Here is an 8679-nt window from a genome sequence, read left to right as displayed (position 1 = left end):
ATATCTACCGGTGTGGGTTTAGCTATCATGTCCATGCACTCTTTCTTGTGAACACCTAGTGAATCTAGTCTAGGACTTACCAATCCTCTTAGATTTCTTGCTCTTCTCATGATTTTATCTCTCTCCTTCTCAAAAGCAAAAATTTGGTTCTCCAAGGATAAAATTTGTCCATCAACAAATGTGGTCAGTGCAGTCAATCCATCAAAAGAGTTAGCAATTTTATCCATCTTATCACATAACTCCTTCAATTTGCTATCTACATTAGCCGTAAGACTTTCTATGTTACAACACACTTTGTAGATATTTGTACATTGTTTTAAATAAACCTCAATAGGAATAAGGTTGTCCCCAATTTTCTTCTTCTTTGTTTCTATAATTTGATCAAAAGTTGTTCTTTTTGCTATTGTGAAATTATCCAAAGCTTGTCGGTCTACCTGCCTCAGAGATTGAAAATTGTTAGAGATATACTTTGTTAGAGTCTTGAGCTTACCAGAAGATATTTCTCCATCTTCAATCTGACAATCAGGCAATAATCTATGCAACATAGAGATCGATTGATCAATTAATCCTTTATCTATAGTACCTTCCTTCAACAATTTCTGAGTAGCCATCATCATTAATTCAGTTGGACTCAACTCAGCGACTGATTTCTTCTCAACCTGAGAAGTGTCAATTGCCAAAACCTTTGTTGAGGAATCAGTTTTACCTAGTGGTATGGACTTAGTGGCTTTTACCTTATCCATCTCAACCTCTATTGGACTGGTGGCTTCGCCACTTGGTGCAGTGTCGGTTACTGCCAGTGGAGTATTATCCACAGTATTTCTAGTGTCTTGTGCATTGCCTTGCTAAAAAATGGTATGTGTCGATACAGACTGTACACTCTCCTTAGCTATCGGTTGTGTTTGAGTATCTATAGTTACTACCGGTTGTGTCAAAACTGGAGTTGAACTGCCCAAAATACCTTTCCCTTTTGATTTGTCAGGAATGGTGGAAGTTGTTGTCCTTGAAAATTCTTCTTGAGATGTGAGAAAGTCTGGGTTTTTCTGAAATAATTTGGTGCATCCCTTACTTGTCTCATTTAACACCTCATTTACTCTCCCCATCATAAGACTTATATGTCAGATTTTACTACTGAAGACTGTCCTATTTGCAGTGTCTATACATCTTTTCATTTCTTCATTATTTACAGCACCACACAATTCCAAAAGTGCTACTTCTTTGATCTCCCTATCTCTCTTGACAAAGTCAAGTCTCCTAGCCTCAAGTTTATTATACAAGGATAAAGGTATCTCCTTCAAAATTTCAATTAAGGATTTCTTATAGATGTCTATATATAACAAAATAGCCTCTTCTAATTCACTTTTCTCATTCTCTTCTAAATATTTAAAATAATTTGATATATTTTTCAATATTCCATCTTTTGTAATTTCTTCAATAATCTCAGCACAGGTCATTGTGGTCTTACCAGTTCCAGTATCATCACCCTTCTTCTTTTTACTTGTGGTTGTTGGTGTGACTAGTTTCCTCTTTTGCATAAGCTTCCTTGCCGGTGGTGGAGGTGCAGTAGACTTAGTTGCCTTTCTAACGAGTCTCCTCCTAGGCTCTGCCTTATTCTGCTCTACCGATGGTTTTACCACATTCTTCCTTTGTACCCTTCTGAAAGCCAGAGATTAATTATCCTCAGGATCAGAGTCTGAAGTGATAGGGGAAATGTGAACTTGTGGTTTCTTCACTTCTGCAGTACCAACCTCTGTCGGTTTAGCAACCTGTTTTGATTTGGAACCCGGTTGAGTGTCTATCTTATAAATCACATATTGTACATATGCAGACATCTTTTCTATTTTCTTTTCTCTTCTCTCTCTGTTAAAACTAGTTTTCACTTCAAGAGCCTTCTCTCCTGCTATACCAAAATGTTTTGTCTTATCATCTAATGGGGCATCTAACAACATCTTTGCATAGAGTTCAAAAATGCTATCATCCACCTCATATCCAAGCTTAGTAATTCATATTTGCCTAGGTTCAACTGCTTCCATAAGAGTCTCATCAATTTTTACCATGAAACAGATATTGTTGGAATGCTTCTCCACAATGTTCTTTGAAGTTCTCTCCCTTTGCCTCAAGTTTTCTTGAAAAGTCTTAAAATACCCCCAAAGTTTCTCATCTATGTCAGTACCAAGACCGGTGATTGCTTCCTTGATCTTCATACCTACCGGTATGTCATGAGCCCAATGCTTCTTCCCTAGACCAGGTAGCTCATTTAGGAAGTAAAGCATTAAACAAACAATCAAGTTTCCATATCTAAAAGTGCCTTTCTTGATTCCTTTGATTTTGCCAAGGTTTAACATCAACTCACTCCTTATCCATTCACATAAATCATATTTCACATTATTCCTTAGCATATGATATGCAACATGAATGCATGACTAGCAACAGAAATCAATCAGTTGGATTGAGTTACCTTGTAACCTATGATCATACTTGCAAACTTTATATATGTGTCAGTGATTGTGCTTATCCTCATTGATCTACTATCAGGGGTAGCACCGGTGAGTTTCTAGACCTCTGTGTTGGAAATTTTCTTGCTAGTTCTTGTTGTAAATGATGTTCAATTTACATTCAATATGCAAGTTATAATTCTATTATCTAATTTTGTATTATTAATTTCTTATTGTATATATCTAACTATCTTCTTGCTTGTGGTAGATGAGAGGAGCATTTAATATTTTCTATGTCCTATCTCAAGAATGCTACTTACTATAAGTATATGACAAAGAAGGCATGGTCAACCAATGCCTTGATCGGTCATGACCGATCAAGACATTACTTGATCATACCTTTTTGTTTATACTAACAAAAGCATGTTACGGTAAATGCCAATTGGTGATTATAACTGAAGTTCATCGATGTATTAACCCAACGCTAACAACCGATAGTATATCGATGGCTGTCAATGCTAACAACTGATAGTTATTGGTGTGTTAGCCTTGACAACCAATAACTATCGGTGACTAATACATTGCCACCCAATATGCATTCTGATATACCTTATATGCAACCCGATATATATTATATGCACTCCGATATAATATTATATGTAACTTGATATAATATATATTCAATTTGGTATATATTAATTGGTGTCATCATTATTTATGTTTAATTGATATTCATCTAAATATAGGATTCATTAGATAGATGAACATGAGGAAGATACATAGTGTGATTATCAATAGATTGCTTAAATGCAAATATAGAATGGTTATCAAGGATGAATTAATTGCTTGATGGTTTTATCATAGTTATCGATATGATAAATGATTGAATGAGAGACTTCATTTATCTCTCATTCAAACATTTATCTTACCGAAGCTATTATGCATTAACATTCCCTCTTAGCTAGGTAAGATGAATGTAGACAATATATTCAAGCATCATAATTTAATTGATAGTGGTCATTTTAGTCATTCATGGGAATCATACCATCTAATCATTTGGTATGTAGTATCACCTAAACACGTGATAGTGAAGTTCATCACATCAATCTTACGATTGATAGGATATCACCTAAGCATGTGATATCAGTATTGCCTACACGCAATACTTAAGGATAATCATATGAGAAAGATTAATTTCTCACCTTATCCTATTTGTGATAAGTGCACTAACACTTTATACAAATATTTTATCACAATACAATCATGGCACATCCATGACATACCAAAGATCCAACATGATAACTGGTTTGGACATTATAAGATCGTCACCTTATAATGTCCCCACACAAGTGTTCACTAGCTTGAGAGATCATCACCTCTTAGATGTGAACCCAGGGGATAGAATCCAAAAAATTGTCCTAACATGACAAAGAGGTTTACACATTAAACATCTTATAGGTATGCAAATATAGATTACAAAGCAATTTACCTTTCTGTCATACCTAAACCTTTTCTGAAGTGATCAACTTTCACTCTGGAAAGGGATTTGGTCAGAATGTCTGCAGTTTGATCTCCTGTACAAACATATTCTAGTTGGATTGCATTCCTATCTACCATATCTCGCACATAGTGATATGGAATCTCAGTATGCTCGGATCTGTCATGAAACACTAGGTTTACTGAAAGTTTTATGCAACTCTGATTGTCACAGTGTATAACAGTGGGTTTCATAGGTTCTCCAAAAAATCCCACAGGCAACTTCCTAAGCCATACTGCCTCTCGGGTAGCCATAGAAGCTGCAATATATTCTACCTTAGTGGAACTTTGATCTACAGAAGACTGCTTCCTATTGATCCAAGATATCATAGCTGAACCTAGATTGAAGCAACACCCTGAAGTGCTTTTCCTGTCTGTTACACTTCCAGCCCAATCTGAATCTGTAAATCCATGTAAGTCTATCTCAACCTTCTTGTACTTGAGACCAAGGTTTAAGTACCTTGTAGGTACCTCATAATGTGCTTCACTGCAACTAGGCATATCTCCTTTGGTTCACACATAAACTGACTTAGAGCATTGACTGCATAACAGATATCTGGTCTTGTATTTACTAGATACATCAGGGACCCAATCATCTGTCTATATTGAGTAGAATCAGTGGGTTGTGACTCTGCTACTGCTTCTTTAAGTTTATGTAGGTTGGTTTCCATAGGAGAGGTCATGGGTCTACAATTTAGCATTCCGAATCTCTTCAAAATATCCAAAGTGTACTTTCCTTGGTTTAGTATAATGTTGTCAGAATTCTACCATACTTCTAATCCTAGGAAGTAATGAAGAAATCCTAAGTCCTTCATATCAAATTCTTTAGATAGATCATTCTTGCATTGTTTTATGAGTTGATCACTTCCATGTCCTAGGAGCCTATTTGAGCCCATAGAGAGCTTTCTTGAGTCTACACACATGAGACTCTGTGTCATGAATTTCAAAGCCTTTAGGTTGCTCTAGGTAGACTTCTTCTAAGATCTCACCATTTAGAAAAGTTGTCTTAACATCCATTTGGTGTACCTTCCATCCCTTTACTGCTGCAATTGCTAATACAACTCTTACTGAAGTATACCTAGCAACAGGTGCAAAGGTTTCTTCATAATCTATTCCTTCCCTTTGTGAGAAGCCTCTAGCTACAAATATGGCCTTCTATTTTTCAATACTGTTGTCTGCAGCATGTTTGATTTTGAACAACCATTTAGATGAAACCATGGATTTCTTGGTTGGTCTAGGAACAATCTCCCAAACATCGTTCTTCATAATGGATTGATACTCTTCAGACATTGCATCCTTCCATACTTGATGTTGAAGTGAATCTGATACATTGCTTGGTTCAGCTTTAGAGAGGTCATTCATAAGGGCAACATAGCTAGTAAATTTATTAGGGCTTTTGCTTTCTCTGAAGGTTCCTAAGGGAGCAGCAAACTTCTAAGCTTCTTCTACAGTTTTGGTGTCCCATAGTGGTCTCTTCTTGAGGTTTTCTCTAGGTGGACTTAAAGTTTCACTCATAGTTTCCTCAGGATTCTCCCTCTGAAGCTCAAGAGTAGGATCTCTATCTAAGTCAGGGTTAGGAATATGGACTTTAGGATCTAGAGAGCCTTGGGCTCTTTTGAAGGCTAAGTTTTCTTCAAAGATCACATCCCTACTTAGTTCAATATTCTTTTGGTCGGGTATATATATTTTGTAGGCTTTGGAGGTTTCACTGTATCCTACAAAGATTCCTCTCTTTCCAGAGGGTTCTAATTTTAATCTTTTCTCCTTAGGTACATGAATATACACTGGACATCCAAAAATCCTAAGGTGGCTTATATCTGGTTTTGATTTTGTGAAGACTTCTTCAGGGATCTTGTCTTCAAGATGAGAGTGAGGACATATGTTTTGAATGTATACTGCAGTGTTGGTTGCTTCTGCCCAAAGATTGATAGTTAGATTCTGATCAAGAATCATAGATTTGGCAGCTTCAACGATTGTCCTATTTTTCCTTTCTACTATCCCATTTTGTTGAGGGTTGTAAGGTATTGTTAACTCCCTCTTAATCCCTAAATTTTTACAAAACTCTTTAAATAATTCTGATGTGTATTTCCCCCCATTATCAGTTTAAGGGTTTTAATTTTGTTTCTTGAGTAGTTTTCTGTTAATGATTTGAATTCTTTAAACCTATTAAGGATCTCTTCTGATTCTTTGCATTTCATAAAGTAGATCCAGGTTTTCCTAGAGTAGTCATCGACAAATATCACATGATAAAAAAATTCCCCCAATGAATTTATAGACGTAGGTCCACATACATCAGAATGAATTAACTCTAATACTTTACTTGTTTTCCTAGTACTACTCTGAAAAGCACCCTTAGTATTTTTGCCAAGGGCACATCTTGTGCATGCCCCTGAATGATATTGCTTTAGCTTAGGTAGACCTGTGACAAGGTCTCCCATTGATGATAAAGCTCTAAAATTTAGGTGGCCTAGTCTTCTATGCCAGATTTCATTGGCATTTGTAGTTTCATGAATTAGGACTAAGTTGGGCTCTGTGCATAGCTCATATAGGTAGCCTTGTCTTTGACCAATTATACTAGCTTTCTTGATAGATGAGTTCTTTGGCCAAGCCAACACTTGGTTGTCCATGAATGTCACTCTGTATCCATTTTCCTCCAGTGCTGATATTGAGACAAGATTCCTCTTAATGCCTAGAACATATAGCACTCCTTCAAGTTGTAATGATACACTTGACTTCAGTTTGATGGTGTAGTTTCCAACTCCTTTGACAAGGTGTGTAGAGTCATCTCTGATGGTTACCTCTTCATCATTTTCCTCTCTCATAAAGTCTAGTACTTCTCTGAATCCTATGATGTGTCTGAATGAGCCACTGTCGATTACCCAGGAGTTCACTTTGGTTGATGTTTGATGTGTGAGTGCTGAATAGAGCACATACTTCTTGGAGTCCTCTTTCCTTTTCGCTTTTCCTAATTTGGCAAATGTGACCTGTTTAGCTCTTTCTGGATATTTGGCAACATAGTGCCCAAATTTGTCACATCTATAACACTAAATTTGAGAGAGGTCCTTTTTGAAAGAGTTCTTGCCATGACGACTCTTTCTCTTCTTGAATTGCTTCTTCTTGCCCTTTCTGTCTGAGTTTGTAGTTACAACTTGAAGATCTTCATCTATATTTTTTTGTTTGATTTCTTATTTTGCCTTGATTCCTCTTGGAGACAGTTAGCCTTTAGTCTATCAAATTTTGGAAAGTTGTCCCTTGCATTGATGCCTTGGACAAACATTTCCCAGATACTAGGCAACTCATCTGAAGCAATGAGGGTTAATTCTTTTCTTTGGATCTCATATTCAAGGGTTTCTAGTTCATCCCTTAAGTTAGATATCCACATGAAGTAGGTGTTGACTGATTCTCCTTTCATCATGGTAATATGATTTATCTCTCTTTTTAGAGCCAAGGTTCTACTGGCATTGGATATAGCAAAAGCATCTTCAAGTGCTTTGAACATGTTGAAAGTTGATTCGTGTTTCTTTATAATGGGCATAATATTGTTCCTTATCCCATCAACTATTATTTTGATAGCCTTATCATTTCCTTCTCTCCAAATTGCTTGATTGGGTTCAGTCTCAGGTTCTTTGGATTCAGTCTTTACGAATGATTCAACTCTGTTATCTTTTAGTATCATTTGAATTCTGAATTTCCATGCAGAGAAATAGTCACCTCCTGCAAGTCTGTCTTCAAATCTGATAGCGCTAGCCATTGATAGGATTGTGATGTTGAATATATACTTGATTTGAATTTTACGTAAAATTGAACAACCTCAAGTTCAATTTAACTATAGCTCTGATACCATATAAATGATGTTCAATTTAGATTTAATATTCAAGTTATAATTCTATTATCTAATTTTGTATTATTAATTTCCTATTGTATATATCTAACTATCTTCTTGCTTGTGGCAGATGAGAGGAGAGTTTAATATTTTCTATGTCCTATCTCAAGAATGCCACTTACTATAAGTATATGACAAAGAAGGCACGGTCAAGCAATGCCTTGATCGGTCATGACCGATCAAGACATTACTTGATCGTACCTTTTTGTTTATACTAACAAAATCATGTTACGGTAAATGCCAATCGGTGATTATAACCAAAGTTCATCGGTGTATTAACCCAATGCTGACAACTGATAGTATATCGGTGGCTATCAATGCTAACAGCCGATAGTTATTGGTGTGTTAGCCTTGACAACTGATAACTATCGGTGTAGACTAACACACCGATAACTATCAGTGACTAATACATTGCCACTCGATATGCATTCCGATATACCTTAAATGTAACCCGATATATATTAAATGCACTCCGATATAATATTATATGTAACCCGATATAATATATATTCAATTCGGTATATATTAATTGGTGTCATCATTATTTATGTTTAATTGATATTCATTTAAATACAGGATTCATTAGATAGATGAATATGAGGAAGATAAATAGTGTGATTATCAATAGATTGCTCATATGCAAATATAGAATGGCTATAAAGGATGAATTAATTGCTTGATGGTTTTATCGTAGTTATCGATATGATAAATGATTGAATGAGAGATTTCATTTATCTCTCATTCAATCATTCATCTTACCGAATCTATTATGCATTAACACTTGTCCAACCCTGGGTAAGCCGATGATAGCTTGAATAGCCTCCT

The sequence above is a fragment of the Cryptomeria japonica genome, chromosome 3 (genome assembly GCF_030272615.1).
Source record: "Cryptomeria japonica chromosome 3, Sugi_1.0, whole genome shotgun sequence".
In the NCBI taxonomy this organism is placed as follows: Eukaryota; Viridiplantae; Streptophyta; class Pinopsida; order Cupressales; family Cupressaceae; genus Cryptomeria; species Cryptomeria japonica.
The sequence above is the reverse complement of the archived record's forward strand: the minus strand, read 5'-3'. Positions refer to the sequence as shown.